General features: G+C 45.5%; 22 non-coding genes and 1 pseudogene across 22 annotated transcripts; all 23 read right to left on the bottom strand.

Annotated features, from left to right (window-relative positions):
• Nucleotides 1-566: 566 nt before the first annotated feature.
• Nucleotides 567-731, bottom strand: LOC146750496 (U1 spliceosomal RNA). Its single transcript, XR_014930473.1, has one exon. It is a non-coding gene; the product is annotated as a U1 spliceosomal RNA (small nuclear RNA).
• A 627-nt stretch (nucleotides 732-1,358) lies between these two features.
• On the bottom strand, nucleotides 1,359-1,523 carry LOC146750495 (U1 spliceosomal RNA). Its single transcript, XR_014930455.1, has one exon. It is a non-coding gene; the product is annotated as a U1 spliceosomal RNA (small nuclear RNA).
• Nucleotides 1,524-2,146: 623 nt separating this feature from the next.
• On the bottom strand, nucleotides 2,147-2,311 carry LOC146750494 (U1 spliceosomal RNA). Its single transcript, XR_014930630.1, has one exon. It is a non-coding gene; the product is annotated as a U1 spliceosomal RNA (small nuclear RNA).
• A 626-nt stretch (nucleotides 2,312-2,937) lies between these two features.
• On the bottom strand, nucleotides 2,938-3,102 carry LOC146750493 (U1 spliceosomal RNA). Its single transcript, XR_014930445.1, has one exon. It is a non-coding gene; the product is annotated as a U1 spliceosomal RNA (small nuclear RNA).
• Nucleotides 3,103-3,729: 627 nt separating this feature from the next.
• On the bottom strand, nucleotides 3,730-3,894 carry LOC146750492 (U1 spliceosomal RNA). The gene has a single exon (XR_014930428.1). It is a non-coding gene; the product is annotated as a U1 spliceosomal RNA (small nuclear RNA).
• Nucleotides 3,895-4,519: 625 nt separating this feature from the next.
• LOC146750491 (U1 spliceosomal RNA) lies at nucleotides 4,520-4,684 on the bottom strand. The gene has a single exon (XR_014930407.1). It is a non-coding gene; the product is annotated as a U1 spliceosomal RNA (small nuclear RNA).
• A 625-nt stretch (nucleotides 4,685-5,309) lies between these two features.
• LOC144347538 (U1 spliceosomal RNA) lies at nucleotides 5,310-5,474 on the bottom strand. The gene has a single exon (XR_013419683.2). It is a non-coding gene; the product is annotated as a U1 spliceosomal RNA (small nuclear RNA).
• Nucleotides 5,475-6,101: 627 nt separating this feature from the next.
• Nucleotides 6,102-6,266, bottom strand: LOC144347528 (U1 spliceosomal RNA). The gene has a single exon (XR_013419673.2). It is a non-coding gene; the product is annotated as a U1 spliceosomal RNA (small nuclear RNA).
• A 627-nt stretch (nucleotides 6,267-6,893) lies between these two features.
• On the bottom strand, nucleotides 6,894-7,058 carry LOC146750490 (U1 spliceosomal RNA). Its single transcript, XR_014930372.1, has one exon. It is a non-coding gene; the product is annotated as a U1 spliceosomal RNA (small nuclear RNA).
• A 627-nt stretch (nucleotides 7,059-7,685) lies between these two features.
• Nucleotides 7,686-7,849, bottom strand: LOC146750489 (U1 spliceosomal RNA). Its single transcript, XR_014930662.1, has one exon. It is a non-coding gene; the product is annotated as a U1 spliceosomal RNA (small nuclear RNA).
• Nucleotides 7,850-8,476: 627 nt separating this feature from the next.
• On the bottom strand, nucleotides 8,477-8,641 carry LOC144347534 (U1 spliceosomal RNA). The gene has a single exon (XR_013419679.2). It is a non-coding gene; the product is annotated as a U1 spliceosomal RNA (small nuclear RNA).
• Nucleotides 8,642-9,268: 627 nt separating this feature from the next.
• LOC146750488 (U1 spliceosomal RNA) lies at nucleotides 9,269-9,432 on the bottom strand. Its single transcript, XR_014930661.1, has one exon. It is a non-coding gene; the product is annotated as a U1 spliceosomal RNA (small nuclear RNA).
• Nucleotides 9,433-10,063: 631 nt separating this feature from the next.
• Nucleotides 10,064-10,228, bottom strand: LOC146750487 (U1 spliceosomal RNA). The gene has a single exon (XR_014930332.1). It is a non-coding gene; the product is annotated as a U1 spliceosomal RNA (small nuclear RNA).
• Nucleotides 10,229-10,855: 627 nt separating this feature from the next.
• On the bottom strand, nucleotides 10,856-11,020 carry LOC144347479 (U1 spliceosomal RNA). Its single transcript, XR_013419625.2, has one exon. It is a non-coding gene; the product is annotated as a U1 spliceosomal RNA (small nuclear RNA).
• A 627-nt stretch (nucleotides 11,021-11,647) lies between these two features.
• LOC144347512 (U1 spliceosomal RNA) lies at nucleotides 11,648-11,812 on the bottom strand. Its single transcript, XR_013419657.1, has one exon. It is a non-coding gene; the product is annotated as a U1 spliceosomal RNA (small nuclear RNA).
• A 627-nt stretch (nucleotides 11,813-12,439) lies between these two features.
• LOC144347532 (U1 spliceosomal RNA) lies at nucleotides 12,440-12,603 on the bottom strand. The gene has a single exon (XR_013419677.2). It is a non-coding gene; the product is annotated as a U1 spliceosomal RNA (small nuclear RNA).
• A 631-nt stretch (nucleotides 12,604-13,234) lies between these two features.
• LOC144347531 (U1 spliceosomal RNA) lies at nucleotides 13,235-13,399 on the bottom strand. The gene has a single exon (XR_013419676.2). It is a non-coding gene; the product is annotated as a U1 spliceosomal RNA (small nuclear RNA).
• A 631-nt stretch (nucleotides 13,400-14,030) lies between these two features.
• LOC144347498 (U1 spliceosomal RNA) lies at nucleotides 14,031-14,195 on the bottom strand. Its single transcript, XR_013419644.2, has one exon. It is a non-coding gene; the product is annotated as a U1 spliceosomal RNA (small nuclear RNA).
• Nucleotides 14,196-14,822: 627 nt separating this feature from the next.
• Nucleotides 14,823-14,986, bottom strand: LOC144347511 (U1 spliceosomal RNA). The gene has a single exon (XR_013419656.2). It is a non-coding gene; the product is annotated as a U1 spliceosomal RNA (small nuclear RNA).
• Nucleotides 14,987-15,617: 631 nt separating this feature from the next.
• LOC144347533 (U1 spliceosomal RNA) lies at nucleotides 15,618-15,782 on the bottom strand. The gene has a single exon (XR_013419678.2). It is a non-coding gene; the product is annotated as a U1 spliceosomal RNA (small nuclear RNA).
• A 631-nt stretch (nucleotides 15,783-16,413) lies between these two features.
• Nucleotides 16,414-16,548, bottom strand: LOC144347510 (U1 spliceosomal RNA; annotated as a pseudogene).
• A 6,324-nt stretch (nucleotides 16,549-22,872) lies between these two features.
• LOC144347519 (U1 spliceosomal RNA) lies at nucleotides 22,873-23,037 on the bottom strand. The gene has a single exon (XR_013419664.2). It is a non-coding gene; the product is annotated as a U1 spliceosomal RNA (small nuclear RNA).
• Nucleotides 23,038-23,662: 625 nt separating this feature from the next.
• LOC146750486 (U1 spliceosomal RNA) lies at nucleotides 23,663-23,827 on the bottom strand. Its single transcript, XR_014930614.1, has one exon. It is a non-coding gene; the product is annotated as a U1 spliceosomal RNA (small nuclear RNA).
• Between the last annotated feature and the right edge of the window lie 163 nt (nucleotides 23,828-23,990).

The raw sequence follows: 23,990 nt of genomic DNA, 5'->3' as shown, positions 1-23,990 counted from the left end.
GCCAAGAGCATCTAGAAAAAAAAATCGTATTCTAACTAGTAGTTGCACACAATAGACTGGTAATGTCATGACTTAAATATTAACCACATGATTTTAATGGTCGCTCATGGACATTTGACTCCACGAAATGCGTTGTATATACTGAAAATTCGCGACAAACTTGGCCACAAAGGATTCTGGGTAGAGAGAGAGAGAGATTATGCACGCACACCAAGCGGCACTAATCCCATGCCAGCGATTATCCTATCAGCGTCCGTAGCCCCCCAAATCATATGGTTGCTGTCAACCAATGGGTTTTCTTTTATGCGAAACGCGGCGTGTGAGGGCGTCAGTACTCGACAAGTACAGGTGACCTGTGGATCTGGCCAACTCTCGATTATTTCATTGCTTAGTACATCGAAAACCTGTCCATTTTTAATAAATAATAATAACTTGATCAATGGTCGACATTTCCCTGAAAATCTAGTTAGGAAACCCACATTGTTCTCACATGAGGCGGATCTGCGCGATTTCTCACTAGAGATGACCAATGTAAGAAATTAGATCTGATTTTTTAGTTTCATTATCAGGGGATAGCGCGAACGCAGTCCCCCACTAACATAAATTATGCGCCCGAGTCGCCCACATTTGGGGCGATCGCAGGTGTCAGCCCAGCCGAAGTGCAATGGGAGGGCCTCTCCCTGAGGGAACCGCCTCCATGATCACGGTTAACCCCTACGCCAGGTAAGTATGCCATTGACTGTCAACAACGGAGTACCCCATGGAATGAAACAAAACAGACACGACGGTGAGTGCCAAGAGCATCTGGAAAAAAAATCGTATTCTAACTAGTAGTTGCACACAATAGACTGGTAATGTCATGACTTAAATATTAACCACATGATTTTAATGGTCGCTCATGGACATTTGACTCCACGAAATGCGTTGTATATACTGAAAATTCGCGACAAACTTGGCCACAAAGGATTCTGGGTAGAGAGAGAGAGAGATTATGCACGCACCCCAAGCGGCACTAATCCCATGCCAGCGATCATCCTATCAGCGTCCGTAGCCCCCCAAATCATATGGTTGCTGTCAACCAATGGGTTTTCTTTTATGCGAAACGCGGCGTGTGAGGGCGTCAGTACTCGACAAGTACAGGTGACCTGTGGATCTGGCCAACTCTCGATTATTTCATTGCTTAGTACATCGAAAACCTGTCCATTTTTAATAAATAATAATAACTTGATCAATGGTCGACATTTCCCTGAAAATCTAGTTAGGAAACCCACATTGTTCTCACATGAGGCGGATCTGCGCGATTTCTCACTAGAGATGACCAATGTAAGAAATTAGATCTGATTTTTTAGTTTCATTATCAGGGGATAGCGCGAACGCAGTCCCCCACTAACATAAATTATGCGCCCGAGTCGCCCACATTTGGGGCGATCGCAGGTGTCAGCCCAGCCGAAGTGCAATGGGAGGGCCTCTCCCTGAGGGAACCGCCTCCATGATCACGGTTAACCCCTACGCCAGGTAAGTATGCCATTGACTGTCAACAACGGAGTACCCCATGGAATGAAACAAAACAGACACGACGGTGAGTGCCAAGAGCATCTGGAAAAAATCGTATTCTAACTAGTAGTTGCACACAATAGACTGGTAATGTCATGACTTAAATATTAACCACATGATTTTAATGGTCGCTCATGGACATTTGACTCCACGAAATGCGTTGTATATACTGAAAATTCGCGACAAACTTGGCCACAAAGGATTCTGGGTAGAGAGAGAGAGATTATGCACGCACACCAAGCGGCACTAATCCCATGCCAGCGATCATCCTATCAGCGTCCGTAGCCCCCCAAATCATATGGTTGCTGTCAACCAATGGGTTTTCTTTTATGCGAAACGCGGCGTGTGAGGGCGTCAGTACTCGACAAGTACAGGTGACCTGTGGATCTGGCCAACTCTCGATTATTTCATTGCTTAGTACATCGAAAACCTGTCCATTTTTAATAAATAATAATAACTTGATCAATGGTCGACATTTCCCTGAAAATCTAGTTAGGAAACCCACATTGTTCTCACATGAGGCGGATCTGCGCGATTTCTCACTAGAGATGACCAATGTAAGAAATTAGATCTGATTTTTTAGTTTCATTATCGGGGGATAGCGCGAACGCAGTCCCCCACTAACATAAATTATGCGCCCGAGTCGCCCACATTTGGGGCGATCGCAGGTGTCAGCCCAGCCGAAGTGCAATGAGAGGGCCTCTCCCTGAGGGAACCGCCTCCATCATCACGGTTAACCCCTACGCCAGGTAAGTATGCCATTGACTGTCAACAACGGAGTACCCCATGGAATGAAACAAAACAGACACGACGGTGAGTGCCAAGAGCATCTGGAAAAAAATCGTATTCTAACTAGTAGTTGCACACAATAGACTGGTAATGTCATGACTTAAATTTTAACCACATGATTTTAATGGTCGCTCATGGACATTTGACTCCACGAAATGCGTTGTATATACTGAAAATTCGCGACAAACTTGGCCACAAAGGATTCTGGGTAGAGAGAGAGAGAGATTATGCACGCACACCAAGCGGCACTAATCCCATGCCAGCGATCATCCTATCAGCGTCCGTAGCCCCCCAAATCATATGGTTGCTGTCAACCAATGGGTTTTCTTTTATGCGAAACGCGGCGTGTGAGGGCGTCAGTACTCGACAAGTACAGGTGACCTGTGGATCTGGCCAACTCTCGATTATTTCATTGCTTAGTACATCGAAAACCTGTCCATTTTTAATAAATAATAATAACTTGATCAATGGTCGACATTTCCCTGAAAATCTAGTTAGGAAACCCACATTGTTCTCACATGAGGCGGATCTGCGCGATTTCTCACTAGAGATGACCAATGTAAGAAATTAGATCTGATTTTTTAGTTTCATTATCAGGGGATAGCGCGAACGCAGTCCCCCACTAACATAAATTATGCGCCCGAGTCGCCCACATTTGGGGCGATCGCAGGTGTCAGCCCAGCCGAAGTGCAATGGGAGGGCCTCTCCCTGAGGGAACCGCCTCCATGATCACGGTTAACCCCTACGCCAGGTAAGTATGCCATTGACTGTCAACAACGGAGTACCCCATGGAATGAAACAAAACAGACACGACGGTGAGTGCCAAGAGCATCTGGAAAAAAAATCGTATTCTAACTAGTAGTTGCACACAATAGACTGGTAATGTCATGACTTAAATATTAACCACATGATTTTAATGGTCGCTCATGGACATTTGACTCCACGAAATGCGTTGTATATACTGAAAATTCGCGACAAACTTGGCCACAAAGGATTCTGGGTAGAGAGAGAGAGAGATTATGCACGCACACCAAGCGGCACTAATCCCATGCCAGCGATCATCCTATCAGCGTCCGTAGCCCCCCAAATCATATGGTTGCTGTCAACCAATGGGTTTTCTTTTATGCGAAACGCGGCGTGTGAGGGCGTCAGTACTCGACAAGTACAGGTGACCTGTGGATCTGGCCAACTCTCGATTATTTCATTGCTTAGTACATCGAAAACCTGTCCATTTTTAATAAATAATAATAACTTGATCAATGGTCGACATTTCCCTGAAAATCTAGTTAGGAAACCCACATTGTTCTCACATGAGGCGGATCTGCGCGATTTCTCACTAGAGATGACCAATGTAAGAAATTAGATCTCATTTTTTAGTTTCATTATCAGGGGATAGCGCGAACGCAGTCCCCCACTAACATAAATTATGCGCCCGAGTCGCCCACATTTGGGGCGATCGCAGGTGTCAGCCCAGCCGAAGTGCAATGGGAGGGCCTCTCCCTGAGGGAACCGCCTCCATGATCACGGTTAACCCCTACGCCAGGTAAGTATGCCATTGACTGTCAACAACGGAGTACCCCATGGAATGAAACAAAACAGACACGACGGTGAGTGCCAAGAGCATCTGGAAAAAATCGTATTCTAACTAGTAGTTGCACACAATAGACTGGTAATGTCATGACTTAAATATTAACCACATGATTTTAATGGTCGCTCATGGACATTTGACTCCACGAAATGCGTTGTATATACTGAAAATTCGCGACAAACTTGGCCACAAAGGATTCTGGGTAGAGAGAGAGAGAGATTATGCACGCACACCAAGCGGCACTAATCCCATGCCAGCGATCATCCTATCAGCGTCCGTAGCCCCCCAAATCATATGGTTGCTGTCAACCAATGGGTTTTCTTTTATGCGAAACGCGGCGTGTGAGGGCGTCAGTACTCGACAAGTACAGGTGACCTGTGGATCTGGCCAACTCTCGATTATTTCATTGCTTAGTACATCGAAAACCTGTCCATTTTTAATAAATAATAATAACTTGATCAATGGTCGACATTTCCCTGAAAATCTAGTTAGGAAACCCACATTGTTCTCACATGAGGCGGATCTGCGCGATTTCTCACTAGAGATGACCAGTGTAAGAAATTAGATCTGATATTTTAGTTTCATTATCAGGGGATAGCGCGAACGCAGTCCCCCACTAACATAAATTATGCGCCCGAGTCGCCCACATTTGGGGCGATCGCAGGTGTCAGCCCAGCCGAAGTGCAATGGGAGGGCCTCTCCCTGAGGGAACCGCCTCCATGATCACGGTTAACCCCTACGCCAGGTAAGTATGCCATTGACTGTCAACAACGGAGTACCCCATGGAATGAAACAAAACAGACACGACGGTGAGTGCCAAGAGCATCTGGAAAGAATCGTATTCTAACTAGTAGTTGCACACAATAGACTGGTAATGTCATGACTTAAATATTAACCACATGATTTTAATGGTCGCTCATGGACATTTGACTCCACGAAATGCGTTGTATATACTGAAAATTCGCGACAAACTTGGCCACAAAGGATTCTGGGTAGAGAGAGAGAGAGATTATGCACGCACACCAAGCGGCACTAATCCCATGCCAGCGATCATCCTATCAGCGTCCGTAGCCCCCCAAATCATATGGTTGCTGTCAACCAATGGGTTTTCTTTTATGCGAAACGCGGCGTGTGAGGGCGTCAGTACTCGACAAGTACAGGTGACCTGTGGATCTGGCCAACTCTCGATTATTTCATTGCTTAGTACATCGAAAACCTGTCCATATTTAATAAATAATAATAACTTGATCAATGGTCGACATTTCCCTGAAAATCTAGTTAGGAAACCCACATTGTTCTCACATGAGGCGGATCTGCGCGATTTCTCACTAGAGATGACCAATGTAAGAAATTAGATCTGATTTTTTAGTTTCATTATCAGGGGATAGCGCGAACGCAGTCCCCCACTAACATAAATTATGCGCCCGAGTCGCCCACATTTGGGGCGATCGCAGGTGTCAGCCCAGCCGAAGTGCAATGGGAGGGCCTCTCCCTGAGGGAACCGCCTCCATGATCACGGTTAACCCCTACGCCAGGTAAGTATGCCATTGACTGTCAACAACGGAGTACCCCATGGAATGAAACAAAACAGACACGACGGTGAGTGCCAAGAGCATCTGGAAAAAAAATCGTATTCTAACTAGTAGTTGCACACAATAGACTGGTATTGTCATGACTTAAATATTAACCACATGATTTTAATGGTCGCTCATGGACATTTGACTCCACGAAATGCGTTGTATATACTGAAAATTCGCGACAAACTTGGCCACAAAGGATTCTGGGTAGAGAGAGAGAGAGATTATGCACACACACCAAGCGGCACTAATCCCATGCCAGCGATCATCCTATCAGCGTCCGTAGCCCCCCAAATCATATGGTTGCTGTCAACCAATGGGTTTTCTTTTATGCGAAACGCGGCGTGTGAGGGCGTCAGTACTCGACAAGTACAGGTGACCTGTGGATCTGGCCAACTCTCGATTATTTCATTGCTTAGTACATCGAAAACCTGTCCATTTTTAATAAATAATAATAACTTGATCAATGGTCGACATTTCCCTGAAAATCTAGTTAGGAAACCCACATTGTTCTCACATGAGGCGGATCTGCGCGATTTCTCACTAGAGATGACCAATGTAAGAAATTAGATCTGATTTTTTAGTTTCATTATCAGGGGATAGCGCGAACGCAGTCCCCCACTAACATAAATTATGCGCCCGAGTCGCCCACATTTGGAGCGATCGCAGGTGTCAGCCCAGCCGAAGTGCAATGGGAGGGCCTCTCCCTGAGGGAACCGCCTCCATGATCACGGTTAACCCCTACGCCAGGTAAGTATGCCATTGACTGTCAACAACGGAGTACCCCATGGAATGAAACAAAACAGACACGACGGTGAGTGCCAAGAGCATCTGGAAAAAAAATCGTATTCTAACTAGTAGTTGCACACAATAGACTGGTAATGTCATGACTTAAATATTAACCACATGATTTTAATGGTCGCTCATGGACATTTGACTCCACGAAATGCGTTGTATATACTGAAAATTCGCGACAAACTTGGTCACAAAGGATTCTGGGTAGAGAGAGAGAGAGATTATGCACGCACACCAAGCGGCACTAATCCCATGCCAGCGATCATCCTATCAGCGTCCGTAGCCCCCCAAATCATATGGTTGCTGTCAACCAATGGGTTTTCTTTTATGCGAAACGCGGCGTGTGAGGGCGTCAGTACTCGACAAGTACAGGTGACCTGTGGATCTGGCCAACTCTCGATTATTTCATTGCTTAGTACATCGAAAACCTGTCCATTTTTAATAAATAATAATAACTTGATCAATGGTCGACATTTCCCTGAAAATCTAGTTAGGAAACCCACATTGTTCTCACATGAGGCGGATCTGCGCGATTTCTCACTAGAGATGACCAATGTAAGAAATTAGATCTGATTTTTTAGTTTCATTATCAGGGGATAGCGCGAACGCAGTCCCCCACTAACATAAATTATGCGCCCGAGTCGCCCACATTTGGGGCGATCGCAGGTGTCAGCCCAGCCGAAGTGCAATGGGAGGGCCTCTCCCTGAGGGAACCGCCTCCATGATCACGGTTAACCCCTACGCCAGGTAAGTATGCCATTGACTGTCAACAACGGAGTACCCCATGGAATGAAACAAAACAGACACGACGGTGAGTGCCAAGAGCATCTGGAAAAAAAATCGTATTCTAACTAGTAGTTGCACACAATAGACTGGTAATGTCATGACTTAAATATTAACCACATGATTTTAATGGTCGCTCATGGACATTTGACTCCACGAAATGCGTTGTATATACTGAAAATTCGCGACAAACTTGGCCACAAAGGATTCTGGGTAGAGAGAGAGAGAGATTATGCACGCACACCAAGCGGCACTAATCCCATGCCAGCGATCATCCTATCAGCGTCCGTAGCCCCCCAAATCATATGGTTGCTGTCAACCAATGGGTTTTCTTTTATGCGAAACGCGGCGTGTGAGGGCGTCAGTACTCGACAAGTACAGGTGACCTGTGGATCTGGCCAACTCTCGATTATTTCATTGCTTAGTACATCGAAAACCTGTCCATTTTTAATAAATAATAATAACTTGATCAATGGTCGACATTTCCCTGAAAATCTAGTTCGGAAACCCACATTGTTCTCACATGAGGCGGATCTGCGCGATTTCTCACTAGAGATGACCAATGTAAGAAATTAGATCTGATTTTTTAGTTTCATTATCAGGGGATAGCGCGAACGCAGTCCCCCACTAACATAAATTATGCGCCCGAGTCGCCCACATTTGGGGCGATCGCAGGTGTCAGCCCAGCCGAAGTCAATGGGAGGGCCTCTCCCTGAGGGAACCGCCTCCATGATCACGGTTAACCCCTACGCCAGGTAAGTATGCCATTGACTGTCAACAACGGAGTACCACATGGAATGAAACAAAACAGACACGACGGTGAGTGCCAAGAGCATCTGGAAAAAAAATCGTATTCTAACTAGTAGTTGCACACAATAGACTGGTAATGTCATGACTTAAATATTAACCACATGATTTTAATGGTCGCTCATGGACATTTGACTCCACGAAATGCGTTGTATATACTGAAAATTCGCGACAAACTTGGTCACAAAGGATTCTGGGTAGAGAGAGAGAGAGATTATGCACGCACACCAAGCGGCACTAATCCCATGCCAGCGATCATCCTATCAGCGTCCGTAGCCCCCCAAATCATATGGTTGCTGTCAACCAATGGGTTTTCTTTTATGCGAAACGCGGCGTGTGAGGGCGTCAGTACTCGACAAGTACAGGTGACCTGTGGATCTGGCCAACTCTCGATTATTTCATTGCTTAGTACATCGAAAACCTGTCCATTTTTAATAAATAATAATAACTTGATCAATGGTCGACATTTCCCTGAAAATCTAGTTAGGAAACCCACATTGTTCTCACATGAGGCGGATCTGCGCGATTTCTCACTAGAGATGACCAATGTAAGAAATTAGATCTGATTTTTTAGTTTCATTATCAGGGGATAGCGCGAACGCAGTCCCCCACTAACATAAATTATGCGCCCGAGTCGCCCACATTTGGGGCGATCGCAGGTGTCAGCCCAGCCGAAGTGCAATGGGAGGGCCTCTCCCTGAGGGAACCGCCTCCATGATCACGGTTAACCCCTACGCCAGGTAAGTATGCCATTGACTGTCAACAACGGAGTACCCCATGGAATGAAACAAAACAGACACGACGGTGAGTGCCAAGAGCATCTGGAAAAAAAATCGTATTCTAACTAGTAGTTGCACACAATAGACTGGTAATGTCATGACTTAAATATTAACCACATGATTTTAATGGTCGCTCATGGACATTTGACTCCACGAAATGCGTTGTATATACTGAAAATTCGCGACAAACTTGGCCACAAAGGATTCTGGGTAGAGAGAGAGAGAGATTATGCACGCACACCAAGCGGCACTAATCCCATGCCAGCGATCATCCTATCAGCGTCCGTAGCCCCCCAAATCATATGGTTGCTGTCAACCAATGGGTTTTCTTTTATGCGAAACGCGGCGTGTGAGGGCGTCAGTACTCGACAAGTACAGGTGACCTGTGGATCTGGCCAACTCTCGATTATTTCATTGCTTAGTACATCGAAAACCTGTCCATTTTTAATAAATAATAATAACTTGATCAATGGTCGACATTTCCCTGAAAATCTAGTTCGGAAACCCACATTGTTCTCACATGAGGCGGATCTGCGCGATTTCTCACTAGAGATGACCAATGTAAGAAATTAGATCTGATTTTTTAGTTTCATTATCAGGGGATAGCGCGAACGCAGTCCCCCACTAACATAAATTATGCGCCCGAGTCGCCCACATTTGGGGCGATCGCAGGTGTCAGCCCAGCCGAAGTCAATGGGAGGGCCTCTCCCTGAGGGAACCGCCTCCATGATCACGGTTAACCCCTACGCCAGGTAAGTATGCCATTGACTGTCAACAACGGAGTACCACATGGAATGAAACAAAACAGACACGACGGTGAGTGCCAAGAGCATCTGGAAAAAAAATCGTATTCTAACTAGTAGTTGCACACAATAGACTGGTAATGTCATGACTTAAATATTAACCACATGATTTTAATGGTCGCTCATGGACATTTGACTCCACGAAATGCGTTGTATATACTGAAAATTCGCGACAAACTTGGCCACAAAGGATTCTGGGTAGAGAGAGAGAGAGAGAGATTATGCACGCACACCAAGCGGCACTAATCCCATGCCAGCGATCATCCTATCAGCGTCCGTAGCCCCCCAAATCATATGGTTGCTGTCAACCAATGGGTTTTCTTTTATGCGAAACGCGGCGTGTGAGGGCGTCAGTACTCGACAAGTACAGGTGACCTGTGGATCTGGCCAACTCTCGATTATTTCATTGCTTAGTACATCGAAAACCTGTCCATTTTTAATAAATAATAATAACTTGAGCAATGGTCGACATTTCCCTGAAAATCTAGTTAGGAAACCCACATTGTTCTCACATGAGGCGGATCTGCGCGATTTCTCACTAGAGATGACCAATGTAAGAAATTAGATCTGATTTTTTAGTTTCATTATCAGGGGATAGCGCGAACGCAGTCCCCCACTAACATAAATTATGCGCCCGAGTCGCCCACATTTGGGGCGATCGCAGGTGTCAGCCCAGCCGAAGTGCAATGGGAGGGCCTCTCCCTGAGGGAACCGCCTCCATGATCACGGTTAACCCCTACGCCAGGTAAGTATGCCATTGACTGTCAACAACGGAGTACCCCATGGAATGAAACAAAACAGACACGACGGTGAGTGCCAAGAGCATCTGGAAAAAAAATCGTATTCTAACTAGTAGTTGCACACAATAGACTGGTATTGTCATGACTTAAATATTAACCACATGATTTTAATGGTCGCTCATGGACATTTGACTCCACGAAATGCGTTGTATATACTGAAAATTCGCGACAAACTTGGCCACAAAGGATTCTGGGTAGAGAGAGAGAGAGATTATGCACACACACCAAGCGGCACTAATCCCATGCCAGCGATCATCCTATCAGCGTCCGTAGCCCCCCAAATCATATGGTTGCTGTCAACCAATGGGTTTTCTTTTATGCGAAACGCGGCGTGTGAGGGCGTCAGTACTCGACAAGTACAGGTGACCTGTGGATCTGGCCAACTCTCGATTATTTCATTGCTTAGTACATCGAAAACCTGTCCATTTTTAATAAATAATAATAACTTGATCAATGGTCGACATTTCCCTGAAAATCTAGTTAGGAAACCCACATTGTTCTCACATGAGGCGGATCTGCGCGATTTCTCACTAGAGATGACCAATGTAAGAAATTAGATCTGATTTTTTAGTTTCATTATCAGGGGATAGCGCGAACGCAGTCCCCCACTAACATAAATTATGCGCCCGAGTCGCCCACATTTGGAGCGATCGCAGGTGTCAGCCCAGCCGAAGTGCAATGGGAGGGCCTCTCCCTGAGGGAACCGCCTCCATGATCACGGTTAACCCCTACGCCAGGTAAGTATGCCATTGACTGTCAACAACGGAGTACCCCATGGAATGAAACAAAACAGACACGACGGTGAGTGCCAAGAGCATCTGGAAAAAAAATCGTATTCTAACTAGTAGTTGCACACAATAGACTGGTAATGTCATGACTTAAATATTAACCACATGATTTTAATGGTCGCTCATGGACATTTGACTCCACGAAATGCGTTGTATATACTGAAAATTCGCGACAAACTTGGTCACAAAGGATTCTGGGTAGAGAGAGAGAGAGATTATGCACGCACACCAAGCGGCACTAATCCCATGCCAGCGATCATCCTATCAGCGTCCGTAGCCCCCCAAATCATATGGTTGCTGTCAACCAATGGGTTTTCTTTTATGCGAAACGCGGCGTGTGAGGGCGTCAGTACTCGACAAGTACAGGTGACCTGTGGATCTGGCCAACTCTCGATTATTTCATTGCTTAGTACATCGAAAACCTGTCCATTTTTAATAAATAATAATAACTTGATCAATGGTCGACATTTCCCTGAAAATCTAGTTAGGAAACCCACATTGTTCTCACATGAGGCGGATCTGCGCGATTTCTCACTAGAGATGACCAATGTAAGAAATTAGATCTGATTTTTTAGTTTCATTATCAGGGGATAGCGCGAACGCAGTCCCCCACTAACATAAATTATGCGCCCGAGTCGCCCACATTTGGGGCGATCGCAGGTGTCAGCCCAGCCGAAGTGCAATGGGAGGGCCTCTCCCTGAGGGAACCGCCTCCATGATCACGGTTAACCCCTACGCCAGGTAAGTATGCCATTGACTGTCAACAACGGAGTACCCCATGGAATGAAACAAAACAGACACGACGGTGAGTGCCAAGAGCATCTGGAAAAAAAATCGTATTCTAACTAGTAGTTGCACACAATAGACTGGTAATGTCATGACTTAAATATTAACCACATGATTTTAATGGTCGCTCATGGACATTTGACTCCACGAAATGCGTTGTATATACTGAAAATTCGCGACAAACTTGGCCACAAAGGATTCTGGGTAGAGAGAGAGAGAGATTATGCACGCACACCAAGCGGCACTAATCCCATGCCAGCGATCATCCTATCAGCGTCCGTAGCCCCCCAAATCATATGGTTGCTGTCAACCAATGGGTTTTCTTTTATGCGAAACGCGGCGTGTGAGGGCGTCAGTACTCGACAAGTACAGGTGACCTGTGGATCTGGCCAACTCTCGATTATTTCATTGCTTAGTACATCGAAAACCTGTCCATTTTTAATAAATAATAATAACTTGATCAATGGTCGACATTTCCCTGAAAATCTAGTTCGGAAACCCACATTGTTCTCACATGAGGCGGATCTGCGCGATTTCTCACTAGAGATGACCAATGTAAGAAATTAGATCTGATTTTTTAGTTTCATTATCAGGGGATAGCGCGAACGCAGTCCCCCACTAACATAAATTATGCGCCCGAGTCGCCCACATTTGGGGCGATCGCAGGTGTCAGCCCAGCCGAAGTCAATGGGAGGGCCTCTCCCTGAGGGAACCGCCTCCATGATCACGGTTAACCCCTACGCCAGGTAAGTATGCCATTGACTGTCAACAACGGAGTACCACATGGAATGAAACAAAACAGACACGACGGTGAGTGCCAAGAGCATCTGGAAAAAAAATCGTATTCTAACTAGTAGTTGCACACAATAGACTGGTAATGTCATGACTTAAATATTAACCACATGATTTTAATGGTCGCTCATGGACATTTGACTCCACGAAATGCGTTGTATATACTGAAAATTCGCGACAAACTTGGCCACAAAGGATTCTGGGTAGAGAGAGAGAGAGAGAGATTATGCACGCACACCAAGCGGCACTAATCCCATGCCAGCGATCATCCTATCAGCGTCCGTAGCCCCCCAAATCATATGGTTGCTGTCAACCAATGGGTTTTCTTTTATGCGAAACGCGGCGTGTGAGGGCGTCAGTACTCGACAAGTACAGGTGACCTGTGGATCTGGCCAACTCTCGATTATTTCATTGCTTAGTACATCGAAAACCTGTCCATTTTTAATAAATAATAATAACTTGAGCAATGGTCGACATTTCCCTGAAAATCTAGTTAGGAAACCCACATTGTTCTCACATGAGGCGGATCTGCGCGATTTCTCACTAGAGATGACCAATGTAAGAAATTAGATCTGATTTTTTAGTTTCATTATCAGGGGATAGCGCGAACGCAGTCCCCCACTAACATAAATTATGCGCCCGAGTCGCCCACATTTGGGGCGATCGCAGGTGTCAGCCCAGCCGAAGTGCAATGGGAGGGCCTCTCCCTGAGGGAACCGCCTCCATGATCACGGTTAACCCCTACGCCAGGTAAGTATGCCATTGACTGTCAACAACGGAGTACCCCATGGAATGAAACAAAACAGACACGACGGTGAGTGCCAAGAGCATCTGGAAAAAAAATCGTATTCTAACTAGTAGTTGCACACAATAGACTGGTAATGTCATGACTTAAATATTAACCACATGATTTTAATGGTCGCTCATGGACATTTGACTCCACGAAATGCGTTGTATATACTGAAAATTCGCGACAAACTTGGCCACAAAGGATTCTGGGTAGAGAGAGAGAGAGAGAGATTATGCACGCACACCAAGCGGCACTAATCCCATGCCAGCGATCATCCTATCAGCGTCCGTAGCCCCCCAAATCATATGGTTGCTGTCAACCAATGGGTTTTCTTTTATGCGAAACGCGGCGTGTGAGGGCGTCAGTACTCGACAAGTACAGGTGACCTGTGGATCTGGCCAACTCTCGATTATTTCATTGCTTAGTACATCGAAAACCTGTCCATTTTTAATAAATAATAATAACTTGATCAATGGTCGACATTTCCCTGAAAATCTAGTTAGGAAACCCACATTGTTCTCACATGAGGCGGATCTGCGCGATTTCTCACTAGAGATGACCAATGTAAGAAATTAGATCTGATTTTTTAGTTTCATTATCAGGGGATAGCGCGAACGCAGTCCCCCACTAACATAAATTATGCGCCCGAGTCGCCCACATTTGGGGCGATCGCAGGTGTCAGCCCAGCCGAAGTGCAATGGGAGGGCCTCTCCCTGAGGGAACCGCCTCCATGATCACGGTTAACCCCTACGCCAGGTAAGTATGCCATTGACTGTCAACAACGGAGTACCCCATGGAATGAAACAAAACAGACACGACGGTGAGTGCCAAGAGCATCTGGAAAAAAAATCGTATTCTAACTAGTAGTTGCACACAATAGACTGGTAATGTCATGACTTAAATATTAACCACATGATTTTAATGGTCGCTCATGGACATTTGACTCCACGAAATGCGTTGTATATACTGAAAATTCGCGACAAACTTGGCCACAAAGGATTCTGGGTAGAGAGAGAGAGAGATTATGCACGCACACCAAGCGGCACTAATCCCATGCCAGCGATCATCCTATCAGCGTCCGTAGCCCCCCAAATCATATGGTTGCTGTCAAACAATGGGTTTTCTTTTATGCGAAACGCGGCGTGTGAGGGCGTCAGTACTCGACAAGTACAGGTGACCTGTGGATCTGGCCAACTCTCGATTATTTCATTGCTTAGTACATCGAAAACCTGTCCATTTTTAATAAATAATAATAACTTGATCAATGGTCGACATTTCCCTGAAAATCTAGTTAGGAAACCCACATTGTTCTCACATGAGGCGGATCTGCGCGATTTCTCACTAGAGATGACCAATGTAAGAAATTAGATCTGATTTTTTAGTTTCATTATCAGGGGATAGCGCGAACGCAGTCCCCCACTAACATAAATTATGCGCCCGAGTCGCCCACATTTGGGGCGATCGCAGGTGTCAGCCCAGCCGAAGTCAATGGGAGGGCCTCTCCCTGAGGGAACCGCCTCCATGATCACGGTTAACCCCTACGCCAGGTAAGTATGCCATTGACTGTCAACAACGGAGTACCCCATGGAATGAAACAAAACAGACACGACGGTGAGTGCCAAGAGCATCTGGAAAAAAAATCGTATTCTAACTAGTAGTTGCACACAATAGACTGGTAATGTCATGACTTAAATATTAACCACATGATTTTAATGGTCGCTCATGGACATTTGACTCCACGAAATGCGTTGTATATACTGAAAATTCGCGACAAACTTGGCCACAAAGGATTCTGGGTAGAGAGAGAGAGAGAGAGATTATGCACGCACACCAAGCGGCACTAATCCCATGCCAGCGATCATCCTATCAGCGTCCGTAGCCCCCCAAATCATATGGTTGCTGTCAACCAATGGGTTTTCTTTTATGCGAAACGCGGCGTGTGAGGGCGTCAGTACTCGACAAGTACAGGTGACCTGTGGATCTGGCCAACTCTCGATTATTTCATTGCTTAGTACATCGAAAACCTGTCCATTTTTAATAAATAATAATAACTTGATCAATGGTCGACATTTCCCTGAAAATCTAGTTAGGAAACCCACATTGTTCTCACATGAGGCGGATCTGCGCGATTTCTCACTAGAGATGACCAATGTAAGAAATTAGATCTGATTTTTTAGTTTCATTATCAGGGGATAGCGCGAACGCAGTCCCCCACTAACATAAATTATGCGCCCGAGTCGCCCACATTTGGGGCGATCGCAGGTGTCAGCCCAGCCGAAGTGCAATGGGAGGGCCTCTCCCTGAGGGAACCGCCTCCATGATCACGGTTAACCCCTACGCCAGGTAAGTATGCCATTGACTGTCAACAACGGAGTACCCCATGGAATGAAACAAAACAGACACGACGGTGAGTGCCAAGAGCATCTGGAAAAAAAATCGTATTCTAACTAGTAGTTGCACACAATAGACTGGTAATGTCATGACTTAAATATTAACCACATGATTTTAATGGTCGCTCATGGACATTTGACTCCACGAAATGCGTTGTATATACTGAAAATTCGCGACAAACTTGGCCACAAAGGATTCTGGGTAGAGAGAGAGAGAGAGAGATTATGCACGCACACCAAGCGGCACTAATCCCATGCCAGCGATCATCCTATCAGCGTCCGTAGCCCCCCAAATCATATGGTTGCTGTCAACCAATGGGTTTTCTTTTATGCGAAACGCGGCGTGTGAGGGCGTCAGTACTCGACAAGTACAGGTGACCTGTGGATCTGGCCAACTCTCGATTATTTCATTGCTTGGTACATCGAAAACCTGTCCATTTTTAATAAATAATAATAACTTGATCAATGGTCGACATTTCCCTGAAAATCTAGTTAGGAAACCCACATTGTTCTCACATGAGGCGGATCTGCGCGATTTCTCACTAGAGATGACCAATGTAAGAAATTAGATCTGATTTTTTAGTTTCATTATCAGGGGATAGCGCGAACGCAGTCCCCCACTAACATAAATTATGCGCCCGAGTCGCCCACATTTGGGGCGATCGCAGGTGTCAGCCCAGCCGAAGTGCAATGGGAGGGCCTCTCCCTGAGGGAACCGCCTATTTTTGTTTTAGGGTGGCAAAAAAAAAACCCTACTCTAAGACAAAGAATACCAACAACAACAAAAACAAAGGAAAATCTACTCTAACCTACAACTGTGCACCCTAGGCAGGCCAGCCACGCTGGGTCTAGGCACACGAGGTTACGATCCTCCCTGCCTGATCTTTTGAAACAGTTGTTAAACCAAAAGCACGACAAATAAATAAATAAAAGGCTAACAGACAACAGGAAAGATGAAACAAAAGACAGAAAAACAGAACCCTAAAGTTTAGATTTCACTTTGGAGTTGGTCTTTTCGATGAGGAATTGCCATTTTTCCGAGACGGTATCGGTGTCCTCATTATTGATGTCGGCTTCGATTCTGGAACTAATATACCTCTTGGTGTTTATGAGGACTTCTGCATATGTGACATGCTGTTTTTCAAAGTTGGCGTAGCATCTGGATTTCCAGATTTCATGTTTAATAACATTAACCATGTACAATATGACGGCCTGAATGTGAGCTTGGAGTGGTGAGGCGAGAATCCCATAGTACACAAGATTTTTGCTGCAGATAATGGTGATTCCGGTGTTATGACGGATATAGTGTTCGAGCCAGGACCAGAGCAAGGATGGTGTGTCACATTCTAAGAACAGGTGGTCGAGAGTCTCTACTTGTGAGCAGTCAACTCTTGGGCAGGAGCGAGAAGTTATGCATCCCCAATGATATAGGGTGCTCTTTGTCTTCAGAGCCTTGTGAACGATTTTCCAGGCCAGCTCCTTCAACAGGTTATCCAGAAGAGGACTGTGGCACGATGCGAAAATTTTACTCCAGTTCATGTGGGGAGCTTTCAAGATGACGTGTGGGGTATGCGATAGTTTCTCAAGGAGAGTGGAATACACAGATTTTGTAGATATGATCGTCCAGTTGGATGTGCAGAGTGTCGCATGGTTTTGTTGACAAGACTTTCTGAGGTGAGCATGCCATTGTGGTGGGTCAGAAAAGTGCGGATACAGGTTAGACCAAGGCAGAGCCAGAATTGCTAGAAGGTTTTTATTCGCCCAGGACAGAGGGAAGAAGCGATCTGGGAGATCCGACACCATAGAACTACAGGAACTTTGAATAAAAATGGCATCAGCCTTCATTTGGATGTTAACCAGGCCCAATCCCCCTTCTTGTAGAGGCAGATAGAAAGTTTCCCGCTTTATAAATTCTTTCTTCCCAGACCACATGAAGTTGAAAACCAGAGGAGTGAGCGTCTGAATGACAGAGTTGGGAATATTGTAGATGTGTGCAATGTACCAAAGTGGTGCGGTAACGAGGTTGTTTATGACGATGACTTTTCCGACCATTGAGAGACGTCTCTTCTCCCATTGAGTAAGAGTGGTTTTAAACTTCTTGACGCAACTGTCCCAATTGACGGCACTCATATCGATGCTCCCAAACCAGAAGCCATTGATTTTGATTCTGACCCCCGTCCAGTCAATGTTATAAGGCTTGTCTGAACGGTTTCTCCAGCTTCCTAGGAAGAGACCTTTGCATTTCGTCATATTGAGTTCAGAGCCCGAAGCAGTACCAAATCTCTCAAAAAGTTGGAACAGAGCCTTGAACGACTTATTATCAGTAACCAGAGCTGTGGAGTCATCTGCATATTGGAGAAGTTTGCATTCAGTTTTTGATCCAGGTAGTTTCACACCTTTGATTTCGGTTGAACTCTGCACAGCTGCTGCAAGCGGCTCCATGAAAATGATGTACAGCAAAGGTGAGAGTGGGCAGCCCTGACGGACACCCCTAGATAAAGAAAAGGCAGGGGACACATGCCCATTGACGGTGACCGAACTCATGATATCATTGTAGATCGTCTTGATGTAAGAACAGAAGAGTGAGCCGCAATTCAGCTGCATGAGGGTTTTATATAGGAATTTCCACTCAACCCTATCAAAGGCTTTTTTCTGATCCAAAGAAACGATAGCACTGCCAAAGCCTCTGCTATTAGCAAAAGTGGTGAAATCTCTCAGGATGCGCACGTTTTGGTGAATTGACCGCCCAGCAACACCACAGGTTTGGAAAGGCCCGATAACAGATGGAAGAACAGAATATAAACGGGTGGCGAGAGCTTTCGTGACGATTTTGTAGTCAACGTTAAGAAGGGATATAGGTCTTTTATCCCCAGGGCGCACTGCTTCGTGATGATTACCTTCTTGGGGTGAAGGCTTATTCACCAGGGTGATTAGACCCTGACGCTGGGAGGTGGATAGTTGACCTTGTGTCATGGCGATATTAATAACTTGGGTGAAATCTTCTCCTAGATCTTCCCAGAAGAGCATATAAAATTCTTTGGGAAGACCATCCAAGCCCGGGGTCTTATTATCTTTCATGTTCTTCAGAGCATCATGTAACTCTTTCTGTATAATTGGTTTGTCAAGTTGTTGTTTTTGCATGTCAGAGAAAGACCTGGTGAGCTTGCCCAGGAAGAAATCTTGCTCCTTGCAGTCTAAGTTTGGTTGTGATGTATATAATTTACTATAAAATTGGGCAAAGACAGATGGGACTTCATCCGGATCTGACACCACTTTGCCTTCAGCATTGATAACACTGGAGACCAGCTTGCTCTTGCCACGTCTGCGTTCTGTAGTTAAAAAGACGCTTGACCATCTTTCCTGCTCTTGAATAAGTTGTGCTCGCGAGCGGATTTTCGCCCCTTCCAGTTTCCTAAGCTGTAAGTCATGAATTTTCTTTTTGGTAATGTGGTAGGATCCCAGGGTAGCCCGAGTACGGTCTCCCGAGTTAAGCTTATGTGTCAGTTCTTTAAAATGATGAAGAAGTTTGTTCAGCTTTGCTCTATTGTCTTGCGATATGCGTTTTGAGTGCGTGGTGATTAGTGATTTGGCCCGAGCCTTGACTGTGTCCCACCAGTCCAAAATAGAGTCAAAGGCAGGTTTAAGGGTCTTCCATTGTTGGATGTGTTTTCTTATGCTACTCCTGACTACAGGGTCTTGGAGGGTTGAGATATTACACTTCCATACACCTCGACCTCTTGCGATGGATGTTGGCATCTTGAGTACACAGGTGATGAATTCATGGTCAGAGAATGGACAAGGAATGATTTTAGATTCAGTGGTCATGTTTTTGGGGGTCAGAAACTTGTCAATTCTAGATGCAGAAGCGTTGTTGGCACTCCTCCAGGTGAATTCCTTCGTTGAGGGATGGGAAATGCGCCAGTGATCAGTGATATTATAGTCAGAGCAGATGGAATTAAGGACATCAGAGCCGGCCCGGACTTCTGGGCTATCAAGTCCACCAAGTTTGTCAAGCAGTGGATCACTGACACAATTGAAATCACCACATAGGATTGTCTCTTTGTTTGGGGGCAAATATTGAGCAAGAGAACCGAAGAAGCTAATGCGAGCCTGAGGATTATTGGGGGCATAGACAGAACACAAACGAAAGGAAGTGGTGCCATGCGTGATGGAGACAGAAACAACTCTGCCTTCAGAATCCGTATGAACTTCATTGTACTTCGCTTGGAAGGCTGGAGAGAAAAGGATGGCCACGCCTCTTGAGTGTTTAGACCCAAGGCTATACAGGATGCGTCCACCCCATTCCATCTCCCATTGCTCCGCATCATCACAAGAGCTCATATACGTTTCCTGGATGCAGATAAGGTCGAATTTGGCGCTATGGCAGTGGTTAAAGAAGGCGAGTCTGGAGGCTTGGTTGCGTAGTCCCTGGATGTTTATAGAGGCGATGGTAGTCATGATATTACTGGTTAAGGGTGAGACACTGCTGTAAACTTTCTATCGTCTGCTGCGATAAGAAGTGTGTATGTGTTGTGTGTACATGTTTTGTCCAAGCCAATGTTGTGCCGGAGGAAAATTTGCAGGCTGACACCGGACAAAATAATTTCACTCCCCTCTCTCCATGTTCCTTCTTGCAGTGGGAACGCAGGCTGGCAAAGGATTCAGCAATGAATTCGCAACCAATGCTGGCGAACTGGTTGCAAGTAAACTTAGCATTTTTAGTAACAATTTCATGAAGTTTGGTCACTTCCGGTGGTTTCATTTTTTTTGCACTTTCATCTGTTTGACCATCATCTGAGAAGTGTCTTTTTCTATCTTCTGTTGGAGGTTTCGTGTTTTCTGGACCAGGGTGGGCTGTAGCTGGCTGCGGCAGTGTGACTATGGCAGTCTCATATGATGATTGAGAGCTTTCACCACTACTGTGGGCTGGTGTTGGTTGATCCATTTCATTGGTCATATTCTCCGTGTTGGCTGGGATCTTGGGTGTCTGTTTTTGGGTAACAGATGGTTCGTTTGATTTGGTAACTGGTAACCTAGAAGAGGCCGTGGGAGCATGAACAGGAGACTCAGACGGAGGGTTGGTGGTTGTGTTGGCGGTTGTGTTTTCTCCGGTGGTATTTTCTATGACCATATCTTCAATGGTGGGTAAACAGTCCTGGCATGCGACTTCTACATATGGGGATTCGGATTTTTTGGAGCACTTGGTACATGATTCTATAGTTGCTTCTTTTGGAGGGACCAGATCTGAGCAGTACATGCACTTGATGTCCAAGGCTGCAACGAAGTTTCCACATTTGCAGCTAGAGGACATTGGTGGCGCATTTGCCCATGAGGGACTTTTAGAGACTTGGTTAGCAAAGGAGATTTTGCAATTCCGAGCGATGTGACCGGGTTTGTGGCAGATAGTGCACACAATGGTTTTGTCACAGTCATTTGTCGAATGGCCATGCTCAAGGCATCTGTTGCAAATGGTGGTTTTGCAGTCTTTGGATAAGTGACCTGATTGCTGGCATCTGTTGCATGTTCTCACTTGTCCCATGTATGAAACCCAAACATTACGTCCGGAGATACGTAACGCAGATGGAATGTTAGATCTCAATTTCATTTTATATTGGCGGTTACCATTGAACACTTTTGGAGCGAAGTGGTAGGTACAGAAGCGGGAGGCCAAGACCTCGCCATATTGGCTAAGAGTGTACCGAATTTCGTTGTCGTTGGTCTCAGATGGGATATGGAAAAGGGTGACGATCGTGTACTCAGTAAAATTTTTGCAATCTTCTACGCCATGCATCTTTTCAAATTTCCGTTCATTTTCTCTTCTTTTGCTGAATGAGGTGAATGTTATATCATACTTGTTACCAGGCAGAGGCTGGACACACGTCAAGTCGTCAATATTAATACCTAACTCTTTAATTCTTTTGAACAGGTCAACTGGTTTGACAGGTTCAGTCAACGTGACCGAGATAGAGGAATCTCGCCTCATTCTCGTCAGAGCAGTGATCAACAATCGGGGGAGGATTTGGGAAACGGCGCAAAGGCCAGTCCTCCAGATAGGTGACACCAACCACACAGGATACACAGGACGCCAAGTAGAAAACTAGCGACAAGCAGACAAATAATGGGTAAGACTCACCAAGCAGAGCAGAACGAGACAGGAGCTGGTTTCTTCAGGAGCGCTTCGCAGTGTCTTCTCTTCACGGCAGCTTCCGGACTTTCCCCGGGGGCCAAAGATGGCACACACCCGGGGAGACAACAACAAATACAGTAACCAGAAACAATCAAGCAATTACTCACCAAAGAGAAGCAGCAAGGATAAGGGTTGATCAGCAGTCAAGTCACCAGTAGCAGGAAGCTGGACAATGGTTATACCAACAGCAGAAAGCAGGCCTAGAGATCACGGTTAACCCCTACGCCAGGTAAGTATGCCATTGACTGTCAACAACGGAGTACCCCATGGAATGAAACAAAACAGACACGACGGTGAGTGCCAAGAGCATCTGGAAAAAAAATCGTATTCTAACTAGTAGTTGCACACAATAGACTGGTAATGTCATGACTTAAATATTAACCACATGATTTTAATGGTCGCTCATGGACATTTGACTCCACGAAATGCGTTGTATATACTGAAAATTCGCGACAAACTTGGCCACAAAGGGTTCTGGGTAGAGAGAGAGAGAGATTATGCACGCACACCAAGCGGCACTAATCCCATGCCAGCGATCATCCTATCAGCGTCCGTAGCCCCCCAAATCATATGGTTGCTGTCAACCAATGGGTTTTCTTTTATGCGAAACGCGGCGTGTGAGGGCGTCAGTACTCGACAAGTACAGGTGACCTGTGGATCTGGCCAACTCTCGATTATTTCATTGCTTAGTACATCGAAAACCTGTCCATTTTTAATAAATAATAATAACTTGATCAATGGTCGACATTTCCCTGAAAATCTAGTTAGGAAACCCACATTGTTCTCACATGAGGCGGATCTGCGCGATTTCTCACTAGAGATGACCAATGTAAGAAATTAGATCTGATTTTTTAGTTTCATTATCAGGGGATAGCGCGAACGCAGTCCCCCACTAACATAAATTATGCGCCCGAGTCGCCCACATTTGGGGCGATCGCAGGTGTCAGCCCAGCCGAAGTGCAATGGGAGGACCTCTCCCTGAGGGAACCGCCTCCATGATCACGGTTAACCCCTACGCCAGGTAAGTATGCCATTGACTGTCAACAACGGAGTACCCCATGGAATGAAACAAAACAGACACGACGGTGAGTGCCAAGAGCATCTGGAAAAAATCGTATTCTAACTAGTAGTTGCACACAATAGACTGGTAATGTCATGACTTAAATATTAACCACATGATTTTAATGGTCGCTCATGGACATTTGACTCCACGAAATGCGTTGTATATACTGAAAATTCGCGACAAACTTGGCCACAAAGGATTCTGGGTAGAGAGAGAGAGAGATTATGCACGCACACCAAGCGGCACTAATCCCATGCCAGCGATCATCCTATCAGCGTCCGTAGCCTCCCAAATCATATGGTTGCTGTCAACCAATGGGTTTTCTTTTATGCGAAACGCGGCGTGTGAGGGCGTCAGTACTCGACAAGTACAGGTGACCTGTGGATCTGGCCAACTCTCGATTATTTCATTGCTTAGTACATCGAAAACCTGTCCATTTTTAATAAATAATAATAACTTGATCAATGGTCGACATTTCCCTGAAAATCTAGTTAGGAAACCCACATTGTTCTCACATGAGGCGGATCTGCGCGATTTCTCACTAGAGATGACCAATGTAAGAAATTAGATCTGATTTTTTAGTTTCATTATCAGGGGATAGCGCGAACGCAGTCCCACACTAACATAAATTATGCACCCGAGTCGCCCACATTTGGGGCGATCGCAGGTGTCAGCCCAGCCGAAGTGCAATGGGAGGGCCTCTCCCTGAGGGAACCGCCTCCATGATCACGGTTAACCCCTACGCCAGGTAAGTATGCCATTGACTGTCAACAACGGAGTACCCCATGGAATGAAACAAAACAGACACGACGGTGAGTGCCAAGAGCATCTGGAAAAAATCGTATTCTAACTAGTAGTTGCGCACAATAGACTGGTAATGTCATGACTTAAATATTAACCACATGATTTTAATGGTCGC

This window comes from Saccoglossus kowalevskii, chromosome 1 (assembly GCF_978046115.1).
Source record: "Saccoglossus kowalevskii chromosome 1, keSacKowa6.1, whole genome shotgun sequence".
Classification (NCBI taxonomy): domain Eukaryota; kingdom Metazoa; phylum Hemichordata; class Enteropneusta; family Harrimaniidae; genus Saccoglossus; species Saccoglossus kowalevskii.
The sequence above is the reverse complement of the archived record's forward strand: the minus strand, read 5'-3'. Positions and strand labels throughout refer to the sequence as shown.